Here is a 16360-nt window from a genome sequence, read left to right as displayed (position 1 = left end):
CGATGATATCTCTCAACAATCAATGATTCATTGTATCTTGTTTTGCAAATTGTACTCCTTGCACAGGAAAAAGTATTTAATTTCCTTGTTGAAGAAGTGGGGCTTGAGACAATGTAGACCTGCTCTATTGAGACTTCAAGTGTTGGAAGATGAGACGACCATGTATATAGTATCTATGTTTATAAAAAGTATAATGAGATGCAGATTGACAATGAATTGAATTTTTAACTGAACGGCATTCATTTCTAGCCCTGTTTCCACATGAGCTCTTAATGTTTATTGACGACTAATTATCACTATTTTATTGTATTTCACCTGTGCTTTTATGATTTTTTTAATTGAAATCGAATAAAGCTATTTTTGAATTTGAATTTCAGTGCGCAACATTAGAGGGTCTTCACCCAATGCTGCCACCCCTGGCCCGTCTATCCACGCAGGGGTGGTGGGTCCAGCCGCAGGCTCCTGAAAACCAGACATAAGATCAGTGATAGAAGTGGTGGGCAGGTTATACATTCCGAGTACCAACCCCTGAAATTCATTAACTTCCTGGGGCAGTCGGTAAGGAGGGCGTCACAATAGAGCTTTTGTCTTTATTTCTCCCAGAAAGTAAAAGCGGAACCCTTCAAATAAGGGTGTCAAGTTAAAGGGGTCATGCTATGTTCAGCCACACTTCATAAAACAAAATAAAAGAGTATGCACCCACATAATTGTTGATGGGGGGGGAGAACTGTATTGATTTTTAACATTGTAGTACTCTTAAGTTTGGAGGTCTAATCAGGATCACCATCAAGATTTGCCTGTGTTCTGATGTGTGGCCATTTGCAAGCACAGGCAAGGACCCCAGGGACAGGGTAGGTCAGGATGGTACTGTGGGCACTTACCATCAATCCTATCTGCCATCTTTCTAAATATTGCCACCCAAACGGACACAGATACAAGTACCCTTATGTTTCAGTATACAGCTTTTGTAGTCGAAATGTTACTGTTATTCACTGAACTGTTCAGTTAAACAAATCAGTAAGTTGGTCAGTCAGATGGTGGGATGCCTACCTTTCCACGGGGTGAGACCCCGCTCTCTAGCCCCCAGCCCACCCAGGCGAATGCTGTGTTTGACTCTCAAAAAAACGTCTCTAGATGACCTAACCATAACCAGAATCCTAACTCTTATCACTCGCCCTGATAATTTTTACACATAACCAGACCTTTTCCTCAATCACAACGCTAACCCTAACTTCCACTCAGTGCTAAACCTCTCCCCTAGACCATTTCCTTAAGTGTAAAACTAACCCATACCAGCTTATTTTCAAACTTATCCCCCTCTCAGTGTTCGTTTTTTCACTAATCCTGTTAAAAACTATTATATCTGAACAAAATTAAATTCTAGCCAAATGAATTTATGAGCGTGCCTTTGACTTTGAGTGTGCTTTGCCTTTTGAGTGTGCTGTGGGTTTTGAGTGAACATTGGATTTTAGGTGTGCCTTGGATTTTAGGTGTGCCTTGGATTTTGAGTGTGCCTTGGATTTTGAGTGTGCTTCGGATTTTGAGTGTGCTTCAGATTTTGAGTATGCTTTGGCTTTTGAGCGTGCTTTCGGTTTTGAGTGAACCTTGGATTTTGGGGGTGCCTTGGATTTTGGGGGTGCCTTGGATTTTAGGTGTGCCTTGGCTTTTAGGTGTGCCTTGGATTTTGGGTGTGCCTTGGATTTTGGGTGTGCTTCGCATTTTGGGTGTGCTTCAGATTTTGAGTATGCTTTGGCTTTTGAGTGTGCTTTGGCTTTTGAGTGAACCTTGGATTTTGGGTGTGCCTTGGATTTTGAGTGTGCCTTGGATTTTGAGTGTGCCTTGGATTTTGATTGTGCCTTGGATTTTGAGCGTGCTTTAGATTTCGAGTGTGCTTTTGATTTTGAGTGTGCCTTTGATTTTGAAGGTGCCTTTGATTTTGAGTGTGCTTTGGATTGTGATTTTGAGTGTACGTTGGATTTCAAGTGCCTTTAATTTTGAGCGTACCTTTGGTTTTGAGTGTTCTGTGGATTTTGATTTTGAGTGTAGTTTGGATTTTGAGTGTACCTTTGATTTTGAGCCTTGCCTCTGATTTTGAGCAAGCTTTTGATTTTGATTGTGCCTTGAATTTTTAGTGTGCTTTCTATTTCATGTGCCTTTGATTTTTGATAATTTGAAGACTTCCCTGCTTTCAGTGTTTTGCCCATGAAATGTGTTGCTGCACTTGTTGATAAGGTGTAGCATTTTTTAACTTCTTAGTGCATTTCCCTTAAGCAGGATGCGCTGTTTGTGGTTAAATTCTGTGTACGCTATGCTTGCTACATTTTCCACAATGGAAGAATGATGAACACCCATGAAGGAAAAGACACACCAAATGAATGCACCTGTGTATGAAAAAGCCTGGCTGGACAGCACCAGAATATCTCTTACAGCCCTGCGAAAGCTATTTTGGTGACAACTGGGAGTAAAAGGTATGTAGGGCCAAATGTTCAAGCATTTCAACCAGCCCGATTCGCAAAAATGCTTTTTCAAATGTACAACATTTACAAAATGCAACTCAGTAACTTGTTACTAAAGCGCAATTTGCATTTGCGATTTGGTATTTGGAAGGTGCATGTTTAGGGCGTCCCTTCCAAATACCGAATCGGTAAGGAATGTATTACTGTTTTGCAACCGAATTCCGGTCACAAAGCAGTATACTTTACCACCAGTTTAAAAGTGGTTGAAATCCATTCACAAATGGGAAGAGGTCCCCTTGGTAAAAATGGGCTGCATCTGAAAAAATAATTGCTTTATTAAAAAGCAATCACAGACATGGTGGTCTGCTGACCCCAGCAGGCCACCATCCCTGTGACGGCGGCAATTCTTAATAGGTCGCAAATTGTGACCTACCTCATTAATATTTATGAGGTGGGTGGATTTGTGACCTACTAGTAATCGCTATTTGGGAATACACAAAATTCATCCATTAAGAATACTGATTTCCTAATTGTGATTCCAAAATAATTGCAACTAGGAAATTGGTATTCCTAATGTTTGCACATTTGGCTCTTAGAGTTCACTCAGACAAAACACCTAGGGCCAAATGTACAAAGCATTTTTTTCGGTCGCAAACGGCCCACGAATCAGGCCATTTGCAACCGCAGAAATGCTTTCTCAACTGAACAAAAGGCAAAATGCAATTCAGTAACTTATTACCTATTTGTATTTGCGATTCAGTATTTGAAGGGGCGTGTCTAGGGTTTTCCTGCCAAATATTGAATCAGAATGATATGTATTAATGTTTTGCGACTGAATTCCAGTCGCAAAACATTATTTTACCACAAATCCAAATTTGGTGGCATCCTTTAACACCTTGAATGCTATGGGGATTTTTCTCCTGTGCTGGGATCCCACATATACCACTTTACATGACGAGCTGGGCTCGTCATCAGCGTAGCAGGAGGCTACTGCATGACGAGCCCAGCTCGTCATGAGCGTCGAAGGGGTTAAGCAAATTTGATGGGTCCCTGGAAACCTTTCACCTTTGCAAATGTTTGTAAAAAATATTTTTAAGAATAGGCAGTGGTCCCACAGACCATTGACTACTTTTAGAAAACTAAACGTTAAAGTTTAATTTTTCATTTTTTAAACGCATCCCATTTTCCTTTAAGGAAAGCAAGCTGCAGACTACATCATCTCTGAGATGGCAGCGATTCCTAACGGGTCGCATATTGCGACCTACCTAATTAATATTCATGAGGTAGGTGGATTTCTGACCTACCAGGAATCACTATTTGGAAATAAAAAAGTTTCATACATTAGGAACACTGAGTTCCTAATTGCGATTCGGAGATAATCACATTTGGGAAATTGGTATTCCTAATGTTAATACCACTGGTCCATAGAACTTTGAAGTCGATTTTTTAGAGATCCTGGTAGCAATTCTCAAATATTTATTTAAACAAATCAGATTTTGACTAACCACAGATTACCTCTTGAAAGAGGCAAGGAGAAGGACAATGCCAGAAGGCTGACACTGCTCTCTGGACCCTGAGGTGGACAGTCAGTCAGGCATGTCTGGCTGAGCCGCTCCCTACAGCCATGTCAGGTCCAGGCAGTTACCTGCACTCACGCCCCTCTCCAGTGGCACTAACGAAAGCAAGGAAACCAGCCCCCCTGACCCTCCTATATACATGTGGTGCAGTGCGCCCCTCCGGCCCCGTGGCACCGGTGCCACTGCACCTGCTGCACTGCCCCTGGCTCTACCACCCTGGCCAGGCAGGGGGCGAGTGTGAAGCTGTGCAGAGACGCGCGTGGAAGCGAGAAGTCCATACGGACTGGCAGAGGCCCAGCACTGACCTCAACCACTGGGTGGTCCCTGCCCACTCAGCACGAGGGGAAAGTATTCTGGGCGAACAGAATGGAATGTAAAACATAATGATACAGCGCGGAGACCGCGTTTACTCGAAGGGCCCCACGCCCAGAAGCCTGGCCAAGCCGCAATAAACAGTGTGGGGAACAATGCAGTGGCCGAGCGCTGATCCTGTCCCTCTTCTCACGCCTCGAGGCCTGCCCCCTCTTCTCATTCGGGGCCCTCCTGCTTCGTTTTTTGTGGGGGGTTTTTTTGGTTGTGGACTTGCATCACAGTTTTTTTTTATTCATCCGAATTTACAGAAATTTAGGGCGGAAACACAAACCACAAAATACAATATCTTGTTCTAAAATTAAACGAAGCAGATTTTATATGCATATCAGCTGTTGGGAAAGTTCTGAAAATGTGAAGAATAAAAACATTTTCCACTTCATTTACCTAGATCATCCCTTTGACGAGGCGTGTGGAAAGATGCAACCTTAGCAGAGGCCTGAGCTAAAGTAGAGATGTTTGCAAGCTTCCCCGTATTGCCTCGGCCCCGGGAAAAGCCTGAATGGCTCATACACTCTACTGCGGAAGAGAAGCCTTGAACGCCACTGTGTCCAGAACTCCACCAATGAGTGGAAGTCTCTTAGAGGGGTGCAGGTGTGACTTCAGTTCATTGATGGTGGAGCGCAATGATGTCAGGAGTTTGGCCATCGCCCAGAGGTGGGCTTCGACTGTCGACAATAAGCCCGCATACTCCACATACCCATCGAGGTACGGGAATACACGTCCTCCTGTCCTCTGGAGATGGGCAGCGATCACTACCATCACTTTTGTGAACACCAGAGGCACTGAAGTGAGGCTGAAGGGGAGCACAGTAAACTGAAAGAGTTACGAACCTACGGTGAACCATAGGTAATGATTGACTACAGGCTGCAGGGCGGGCCTATACACATGTTGTTAAGACCAAGGACGCCTTCCATACTCCTGTGGACAGGCTGATAGGATCCGAGTCAGAGGGAGGGTTTTGAACCTGTCCTTCCCCAGAAAGTCATTCAGTTGGTGGAGGATCTTTGGAACGAGGAGGTAACATGAGCAGCATGAATCATTTTGCTCGATGGCACCCTTGGACAACAGAAGGTCGACCTCCTGCATCAGGATTGCAAAGTGCTCCTCCGAAAGTTGGCGTCAGGAAGAGAAGGAGAGTAGGGCACAGCCCCTTGTAACAAGTTTGAAGACCTAGCTGTCTCATGTCGATACCCAGGCAGGGAGGAAATTACATATTCTGGCGCTTGCTGGCCAGGCTTGAGTCTGAGAGAGTAAACTAAAGTGCTTGGTAGCTGCTGCAGTACGGGAGGATACATTTGAGGATTGCTGCCCCTGCTGGTTTGAACGGCTTCTACTGGTGCCACGTCTAGAGCCTCGAATGGACTGTTTCCACTGTTGCAGTGCAGGGTGGGAAGGCTGGTGTCTGTAAAGTAGCTCTGTGGAGTAGCCTCTGAATTTTCTATATTGGTGGGGAAATTATTCAGCTGGTAGTTCCAGAGACTGTGCTGTGGCATGGGTGTCCTTGACTCATTTCAGCTCTGAATCCGTCTTTTCTCCAAACAGCCTGAGCTATCAAGGGGCATGTTCACTAGGGATGCTTCACGTCTACATAGAAACCCAGTTGATCTCATCTAGGCATGCCTTCTGACAACAATGCTGGAGCCAACAGCTCTGCCAATGCATAATATAGTGTTACGGCCAGCCTAGAGCACATACTTGACTGGATCCTGACCATCATGTAGAATTTGGGCTAATAAGGTCCTGAGGTCCTCGCGGAAAGCCGGTAAGATGTTGCTGGCTATATCCCATAATGCATGAGTGTACCTACCCAAAAGACAAACTACATTAATAGACTAGCCGAAGGAAATACTCGGAAAGAAATTGAGATGGACCTTGCTTGTTGAGGCCTCAATACTCAAGCTGTCCGGAGTGGTTAGGAAGTCTGGGACATTGGGAGCCTGTCTATGTCGCTTAGCTACAGCTTAAGTGATAGATCAGTACAAACATGTTTTAGACCATGTAGCCAGAACGGCATCAGCAAGGGCTTGGTTAAATGACAAGAGTGGCTCAGAGCCTGCCCTTTTTGCAAAAACTCATCAAGCAATATGATTTAGGAGAGGCTTTTTCAAAGGCGGTGACATCTCTGTATAAGAACCCAACTGCCAAGATACCTGTCAATGGCAATCTTACAGAGAAGATAAATATTAAAAGAGGCACCCGTCGAGGATGACGCTTGTCACCATTGCTCTTTAACTTATATATTGAACACCTAGCAAGGGCAGTTAGGGCTAACAAAGGCATCACCTCTTCTGAGTACAATGCTGGAAACAAGCATTTTCAATGCAATGGTTTCGCCTTTGGAAAAGTTTGAGCTATTGGCATTGTTAATGACAAATTTTTTATTTATGTGTTGGTTTAGAAAACAGATAAATAAATGGCATTGTCACTTTCATTGTTATTATCTTAATCTCTGCAGTCTCTAGAACTCCATAGCACTCCCTAGTTACTCTACACTCCCTAGCACTGTGCACTTCCTAGCACTCCCTAGCTTCCCTAGTAACTCCGCCCCTCTTAGCACTGTGCACTTCCTAGCACTCCCTAGTAACTCCGCACCTCTTAGCACTCTGCACTCCCTAGTCACTCCCTAGTCACTCCCTAGTCACTCCCTCTGCACTCCCTAGTCACTCCCTCTGCACTCCCTAGTCACTCCCTCTGCACTCCCTAGTCACTCCCTCTGCACTCCCTAGTCACTCCCTCTGCACTCCCTAGTCACTCCCTAGTCACTCCCTCTGCACTCCCTAGTCACTCTGCACTCCCTAGTCACTCTGCACTCCCTAGTCACTGCACTCCCTAGTCACTCTGCACTCCCTAGTCACTCTGCACTCCCTAGTCACTCTGCACTCCCTAGTCACTCTGCACTCCCTAGTCACTCTGCACTCCCTAGTCACTCTGCACTCTCTAGTCACTCATACACACTTAGAGACACCCCCCCCTCCAGAGCCACACACCCCCCCCAGAGCCACACACACACACCCCCCAGAGCCACACACACATACACACCTAGAGCTACACACATATATCCAGAGCCACACACATACACACTGATTACAAACACACACCGAGCCATACACACACCCAGATGCACACACACATACAGAGCTACACATACATACCCAGAGTCACACACACACACACACCTAGAGTTACATATACACCTTTCCACTCTCGCTTGCTTGAGTCTTCTCTCTCCTGTCCGTCTCACTGAGCAAGGTTCGGGTACAAAGTCCTTTTACGGAAGTCCAGAATCTATGCAGGAGTGGGAGGCAGGACTAATGGGGTCAGTGAGCTAATGGGTGCGAGGAAAGGATACCATATGTCAGGATGTCAGGCCAATCTAATTGCAATTAAAAGTAAAATTTAGAGGCTCACCGGGGGCTCATCGCAAACCGCACCCGGTCAGAACCGAGCCGTCTCTGCAGGCTACCCCCCTGTGCCCCACTGGTACAAGCGGTTCTGTCTCTCAGCTGCGCTTCCCCAAAGATCCACCGCTTGTTACCTCAACTGTGCCTCTTAGCTGTCCCCAGCTGCCTCCACCGGGTGCCAAAATCTCCACTCCCGGCCAGGACGGCGTCGGCGTCAAAAGGCTAAACTGCCGCGCTGCGGCAACAGCGGAAACACGGACTGGCGCTGTCAACGAGGAGAGGATGAGATGGGCTGAAAATCACCATGTGTTGCTCAGCTGAGCTGACACAGAACTGTACCTTTCCAATGCCATGTTTGCGCCGGTGCCGCCATCAGGAAACAAGCGGGAGGGGGCGGGAAAGGGGGAGGAGAGACGCAGCGCCATTGCGAGGCCAGCAATTGAAAGTTAGCCGTCTTAATAAATGTTGGCGAATGGGGGGAAACATGGCGGAAGCTAGTTGCTAAGCTACTGACTCACCGGTTGCTGTTGTGGGCGGAGGGGTCTCTCCCCCCAATATTTTGAGAAATTTGTTGTCGCCTTTTCGGTGGCGTTTATCGCTAGAGCGGTTGCGTTTGGCTGTGTGCGTGACGCCGCCTAAGAAAATATATATTTACCTGGGCGTGCTGGCCTCGTGTTTCTGGTTTTTCTTTCCCTTTGTCGCTTATGTGTTTTCGGACTGCAGCGATCCTCCCAGCACTTGGGCTGTTGCGGTGGAGTAAGGCCGCACTGGAGCTCCGAAGAGGACGTAGGTCTCGGAGCCTCCTCCGGGGTGCTTGGGGCAGCAGCAGCACCGGTGCTTCCGGGTCCTCTGAGGGCGGTCAAGTCACAGACGAAACGGAGGTGAATTCTACAAGCACCCGAGGGGGTAAGGAGGATAAAGGACAAAGAAGCCGACCTCGGGTGAGCAGAGAACTGTTAATAGACCTGGCGGCTCAGACACAGCTTGCAAAGCCTGCACAGGGGAAAGCAGCAGTATTGGGTCCCGCAGATAGAAACAAGCACCTACGAGGACACAGGGGGCGGGAGAGGACACGGACGGCGGGAGGGGGGCGGGAGAGGACACGGACGGCGGGAGGGGGGCGGGAGAGGACACGGACGGCGGGAGGGGGTGGGAGAGGACACGGACGGCGGGAGGGGGCGGGAGAGGACACGGACGGCGGGAAACGTGCACAGGACAGCGAGGGGGGGGCGGAAAGGCACACGGAGGGGGCGGGAATGGACAGACTTTCAGTGAAAGGGGAGGGAACGGGAAAAAACGTAACTCCGCCCTGGGAAAAAATCTCGGGAACGCCCCCGAATCTGGTCCGGCCTTGACGGACAGATCCGGCACTCAATGGCTAGCCTCCATTTATGGAGCTAGCCAATGAGAGCCGGGGGACGTTCCAGAAGTCCTTATTGTCAACAAAGGATTTCACCTGCGCCGAAAAGCTGCGCAGAGCGCAGCCTTCGGCAGGCGAAACCCAAAAAAGTAGCCTCTATGCAGATAATTTAATGGTTTTCACTAGTCACTTAGAAATCTCCCTCCCAATAATTCTAGACGCCCTGGCCCAGTTTGGAAACATTTCAGGTTATCTAGTTAACCAACACAAATGGAAATTATGGAATGGAACACCCAAAGTAGGAACCAGCGAGTGAAAGACAGGATAAGGTACTTAGGATTGCACGTGCTGATGTAATAGCTCAGCTGAACCTTAACCCCTTGTATGCGGGGGGAGCGCGCACAGCGCCCCGGGGCTCATGACGAGCTCAGCTCATCATGAGCCACGGTGCTCGTGTGCTCATGACGAGCTGTGCTCATCATGATCACACCCGTTTGTGTAGAACGTCCGCACAGCAGGGGAATTTCCCCAGTGTGCGAGCGTTCTAACGGTCATGACGAGCTCAGCTCGTCATGAGCATACGAGCACCGTGGCTCATGACGAACTCAGCTCGTCATGAGCGTTCAAGGGGTTAATAAGATGTTAATCAAGACTAGGAAGTTATCAAAAGTATGGGGAGGTCTTCCACTCTAATTGGAAGATTAAACATCTTAAAGATGTCAATACAGCCGAAATGTACGTTTATCTTTAACGCCATACTATTAGAATTCAAGCTAGAATGGTTACAAAAAACTACAGGGAGAGTTGAGCAGCTTCATATGTGCATCAAAAGGAGTAAGAATAGCATGGAAAAAACTCTGTAGATAAAAAGAACAGGGGGGATTACCAGCCCAGATTTTAACAATACTTTCCGGTATTTCAGTTCAAGAATGTCAGATCACTTCTTATGGAACTTCTAGCTTATACACCATGCCTTCAAGCAATGACTAAGGGCGTGCAGATGGAAGGTAACTTTGTCCTCTACAAGTTTGGACACCCAATGTACTTTAAAAAAGTTAGCCTGAAGACACTGTTAGCCGCTTGTGAATTATGGTACCAAATTAGTCGAACCTTAAAAATACCTTATTATAGTGCATATGCTTCTAATATGGGACTCTCCAGGAACCCCAGAATGTTTGAAATATAAATTATTAATCCCCCTGTTCGAAGACGGAACAAAATGGAGGCAGTTGGTTAAAGAAAATACTCTTATTGACTGGGCACTTAAACAACAATTACTAAGGGTATGTCAAATACTATCAATTGGCACGTTGGGCAAAGAGCCTGGGAAAGGAGTGGACAGGGAATAATTCGAGGAAAAGTTACAAGAAAGCTTGCTGCAAAAGAAAGAAGTATCAAAGCGGTATTGGATGTTGACGCTTGCTGGTGAGGAGGAATTCATACTGCCCGTAGAGATCTGGGGGATGGACAGGCCGACGGTGGATATACAAAATATATGGCAAGTATCGATGTCAGCTTTATGGAATAGAATTAAATCTGTTTCTCTCAGAAAAAAACATTGTTTACGGCACACAGAGAATATTGGACTCCGAAGAGGCTGACGAAGATGGGCAGTCAAGAAGTGAAGAGTTGCCCTAGATGTGGAGGGGAAAGAGCAAATATCCATATGTTTCAGAAGTCCTCCGCTCCAGAGATACTGGCTGGATGAGGGACAGGTACTTACAGAGGTGATGGGTCAAGAAATAGAGGTAAGCAAATAACTAGCTCTATTCAGGGTTACAAGTAATAATGAAATAATGATTAATATGAACAGCAAGCAAAACAAAACAGCTATTTGTGCTCATACTGTTGGGAAGACGAGAGATGTGCATGAAGTGGATAGATAGTCCATGGCCCTCCAATGTTATGGGAATGGCTAGCATCGGTCCAAAGGATTAACAACCTGGATCGTAGTAGAGCTCAGACTAAGAAGAGCAGATTTTAGGATATATGGGAACAGAAGCATAAATTAGGAGAATACATTTACATAAGAGATCAGGATTTTGGGGGAAGCTGTCCTGTGATTATGGATTTCAGCAATAAAGCCCTAATCAAGGGAGCTGCCGTGGTGGTACCAGGGGGGAGATATCCCATTGATTAACGGCGACCCCTTTCCCATCCTTGTGAATGGAGGGTGACCTCAGTTGGCACAGATGGATAATGGGACCCAAAAATCTTCTAATTTTTTATTGCACAAATGAGGACACAAAATAAATAAAAAAAAGAGTGCCTCAGAGAACGCTAACTCTGGTTGAAAAATGAAGTCAATACATTTGCATTTGTCTTGATAGTGGTCAACTGCAATTCTAATATTTCAAACACCCTCTGACCCATCAATGCAAACAAACCCTTTTCCTCTGTAGGTGGCCCAAATAGCTAGTCTAGCTCTGTTTCATGAAATGTGTCAAGCCAACTGGTATTTTGTAAGTCTAAATACAATGAATCATCGGCATAATGTAAGGGCAACAATCTGTCCCCTTCCTCTTCATCAACAGTGTCCTTAGGGTCATTGGGTGCCTCTTGCACTGGGTCCAAATCAGTCGAAAAGGGGTGTGAATCCTAGGCTGGTCTGATGGGGAGGTAGAGGTCATGGATTGTAATCTGGTTGTATAACCACTTGTTGAGTTACATGTTTCCATAGCACAGCAGACGTGGAGCACGCTGACGTCAGTTAGGGGTCAGAGATTGGTGTTGGTATCAGATTATTGATTGGTGCTGACGTCAGTTAGGTGTCAGAGATTGATGTTGGTATCAGATTATTGATTGGTGCTGCCAGAGTCTGTAAGGAAGGAACCAGCGTGGTCCTTGGGGCTGGACTAGAAGCCAGTACTGGAGTCGATACAGGCCTGGTAGCGGGTCTTGAAAGGGTGGACAGTGTTGGGGGCGGACCTGCCAGCAGATGTCAGACTGGAGAATCTGGAGGATACGTTGGGCCTGAAGGTGTACTACAGGGATCCAAAATATGCAGCATGGCCTCTTTGAAGGCTGCTATTTGCTGAAGGGTCGATGAGGGCTGACAGAACGTCAGTGTGCCAGGACTAATTGAAGGATCAGTTTGGATTCAAGAAAAATCAGTGGAGTGCAACCTTTATTTTGACATCTCATGTCTTCTTGCTACACTCCGAGTGGGAGGATGAGGTTGACTCCCGCTTATGCCTGGACTTCGACTTACCTGAAGACTTAGAACAGGAAGTGAACTCTTCTCTTGAGCGGTTCTGTAACTGGGAGTCACAACTTGGAGCGGGACCTATGCTTCAACCGCAACCTCTTCTCAAGCTCAGCGACGTCAAGTTTAACTTTCTTATGCCAAATCTCCTTTGGGGGCTTGAGGGCACACTTGTTGAAAACTTTAGGAGCCCAAACACCATAGGATTACCCTGTGCAGGTCTATAACTAGATTCCACTTTCTGCAGTCACGGCATGGCTTGAATACTGTTGTTTCCAGTGGTGACCGACAAATTTAGGATCAGAGCTCCGAATCCTCATCGAAGGGCACAGAAAGAAAGAAACAGACGTCAGCATGCATGGGTCACGCTTATATGCAGCTCTGCTCCTTCACTTCCACGGTGGTCCGAAACTATAAGGGGCCACCTACAGGTGCGCAGGTACATTGCTAGAATTTTATGAACATCGTTTGGCACCTAGGGACATTCTAAACATGAGGAATCTGCAGTTAGAAGGATCTACCATAATTCAATATAGATAGAAAAGAAGACCACATTTTCTGATTCACAGCTCCAATATATATTCATGAGACACATGCCCTCTTTATATGCTGAATGTAATACAGTCCGCGCAGTACCCAGTGAAAAAGTGGTTAACTATTATAAAGTGAGTGTGAGGTTACAAGAAAATGTACATAGAAATCTCCAAAAGATAAATCCCATCTGAATCCATAGCCAGAGTTTATGTTGGGAAAGGGGTAGAATGAGTAACATAATCCCCGAGTTCTAAAATAACTCACAAGTCTGAATTCCATGTAATGAAGCACTCACCCAATACATGTAAATAAAGTGTAGAATAAAATAGTCCCTAGGGGACCACACCTGACAAACAACTGGATATTAAGGTGTAGTTGGGAAGTGTCCACTTATTGACATAACTGTGAAATGCATCAAAAATTGCTCCCAGGGCAGAAGACTAGACAACAGTGATGTGTGTGCCATCTTGAGAGGACCAGACAATTAAACAAAAAACAACTGTTCTTTTTTGGAAACTGCTTAAATGTGGTGCACAAAAAATGTTCTGTCATTGGGTTTGTGTGTATGTACTAGTATGCAGAATAAAGCGGATTGTCTTCTGATCCATATTAAAGAGGTAAATTAGTCCACTTGAATGGTCAAAACGTCAAACAAACAAAACTGTTGGAAAACTGTATACCATCCAGTGTCTTGGTTATTCCAATCATACACAATATCTTTTTACAAATTTATAGCAATATAAATGATAATAAAAGCAACATAAATATGTAAGCTTGTGCACATATACAAATTCACTAATTGCTGTGCACAAATGTTGCATCCATTTTAAAATACATCGAGTCATCAAAACCATGACTCTAAAATAGTCCATATCGGCATATGACGGAAGTAGGGCTACCTTCTTCAACACTGAGTTCATTGAGCCGAGTTTGTGTAGTATTTTATCTGTCCATCCACTTACATTTGCTTGCAGATAAATTGTTGAGATTACCCCCTCTAGAATCTTGCTTGATAACATTGATTACTTGTCTTATGATGTCTTCTCCTGTGTGCTTGTGTGTGTTAAAATGTTCAGTCAGAGGCACTGTAATAACTCCACATCATCTCCATTTGCGCTACAGTTACTTGCAGTGGCATTTCGTCAGCCTGAGTTCCTCTGTGTACCTACTGGCCTGCGGTTGGGCTCTTGCCATTGGGTTGCACAGGAGAGGACCCAGGGTGTTGGTGCATGCAGTGATCCAGCTGTTGAGGTTCTTTATGGCTTTCGGCAAGTTGGTGGTGTGCTCAGGGTAGTGCACAGTGAGGGTGGAAGTCCACTCCTCTTTCGTGATGCTTTTCGACCTGCTGGGGCAGTTCAGGTGGTGACAGGTATTTGGTGGTGCGGGAGGAGTATGCTGAAACAGACATGGGTGTGGTCTGTCCCAGCGCTTAATTTGTAAAACAATAAGTGCCTGGGCTCTCATCAGAAGGCACTGCAGCTTGCACCCCTACATTGCCACTGCCATGCTGCCAATGATACTAGCAACACAAACCGTCACACTCCTACAAGTGTGACAATTTGTACTATTTCAGGACCCCAAACTAGAAGAAGGGCTTGAGCGGCAGGTAATAGTTATTTATAATGAATTTAGCATTAATAATTAACTGTTGTTGTGGTCGTCTCTAAATAACCTGGACAGTGCCAGCTTGGGGCAGGCTGCCCCAAGCGTCGGCGCTGATAAGTGTCGGTGCCGAGCACCGGACACCACTGGCGCAAATTAAGCACTGGTCTGTCCATGCCATAGATCCTGGCTTGTTAACTCTGATGTTGCTGACTAAGGGGAAAATCAGGCGGTGTGGGTGGATTTGGTGACGTGCTGGGTGAGGCCATAGTTTCCGAGGTTTTCTAGAACAACCATAGAGTTTGGGTTGGTGTGGTGCTCTAGGTGAAAGTTAAGGTCTACGAGGAGGATGAAGGTGCTGCCATTGATAATGAGAGGTGTAACGAAGTCAGTGACGCCAATTGTGAAAATAGTGTGGGGGCCTGGTGGTCAGTATACTAGGATTCCGCCATGGGAGAAGTTGCCTGTGATGTGCATCTTGAACATGGAGAAAGCATGGGTATGAGGATTCCCCAACATGAAAAAGAAAGTAAAAATAACAAACATTGGCCTTTGGCACTTATTCGGTTTTCCAACTTCTTTTGCTGGTGCTGTATGTAGTAGAGATACTGTGCAAAATTGTCAAAATAAAAAAATAGAGCAACTGGAGTTGCGTTATTGCAATGAACAGTGCAAGCATCAGAATATATTTGTTTGCCTGTGGAATGACTCGGGCACCATTTGCTGTTATTTTTTATTTACCCATCCAAGATGGTGGATGCAACTTGGATCAGTAGAACAAAACACCTTTTTAGCGCAAGTGTGCCAATTAAACTAAAAGTACCATGGGTGTTAGGGGTGGGGGTAATGGAGGAGTGGATGGGGGAACTCACTAGCGAAAGAGTTGTGCGGGGGAAACAGAAGCACATAGACAAGAGAGGGCAACATGGAGAGGCAGGCTGAGAGACACACAATGGAGACAACAGGAAAACACAAGGTCTTGTTGTGTGCTAAAGCAAAAAGAACTGAGAGAGCAACATGGGTGGAAGAAAAGGAGATGGACAAGAGAGGAACATGGAGCAGGGGGATGAAGCACTCAAGGGAAACAGGTGAAAAAACATGCACTTGTGGAGTTCTTAAGCAAAAAGAAAAATGTAGTTCCCTAAAAGTAAGCTATGACTTTAGATAGATATAAAAAGGCTATGCTGTAGGGGAAGGACAAAGACAAGATGGACAAGGCAGTCCATTGAACCGTGCTAAATTATATTGAGTCTTGTGGCTCCAAGAACTAATGCAGCCAGGGATCTGTGTTTAACCTCATGGAAACGCGTCAAAACCCCAGTATGCCCATCATCCTTCCAAGGTAGATAAAAATAAGTGTCTTGAGTTAGGTAACAATAAACCTCCGTTATTCATTGCCAGGAGGTGAATGTGCACTTTACAAATACACATGGCATGTACAGTCATAAATGATGTGCAAACAAAGGTCTTCTTCTTCAGTAGCCGCGAAGCGCTTTCTATTGGTGGCACAGATTGCCTCTTACACTGTACTGTCTTACGTTTATAGAGTGTTCAGGAACTTCTTCCGCTCTACTGACTGAAACCCATACACTGGTCTGTCCAGAGCCATCTCCTCCGCTATCCTGCCTGACGCCCTAACATGGGTCCAAGAGCCCCTCTAATAGCTGGAGCCCTTACAAGGTTCTTTCCAGAACCTCTTCCACTCTACTGCTTGGAGACCTCTGAAAAGTCCAGAATGTCCCCCACTATCTGTCTAGAAGCCATTTAAGAGACTTTTCAGAATTGCCTCCACTTTACTGGCTGAATCTCGTCCAAGGACCCAGACCTACTCAACTCGGAGTTTTGCTGGCACT

General features: G+C 45.8%; 1 protein-coding gene across 4 annotated transcripts in view; it reads right to left on the bottom strand.

Moving 5' to 3' along the window:
• EIF2B3 (eukaryotic translation initiation factor 2B subunit gamma) overlaps positions 1 to 16360 on the bottom strand; it is a 635310-nt gene that overhangs the window by 354433 nt on the left and 264517 nt on the right. The window lies entirely within an intron of this gene.

The sequence above is a fragment of the Lissotriton helveticus genome, chromosome 1_2, assembly GCF_964261635.1.
Source record: "Lissotriton helveticus chromosome 1_2, aLisHel1.1, whole genome shotgun sequence".
NCBI classification, from domain to species: Eukaryota; Metazoa; Chordata; class Amphibia; order Caudata; family Salamandridae; genus Lissotriton; species Lissotriton helveticus.
This window is presented reverse-complemented; position numbering and strand designations above follow the sequence as displayed.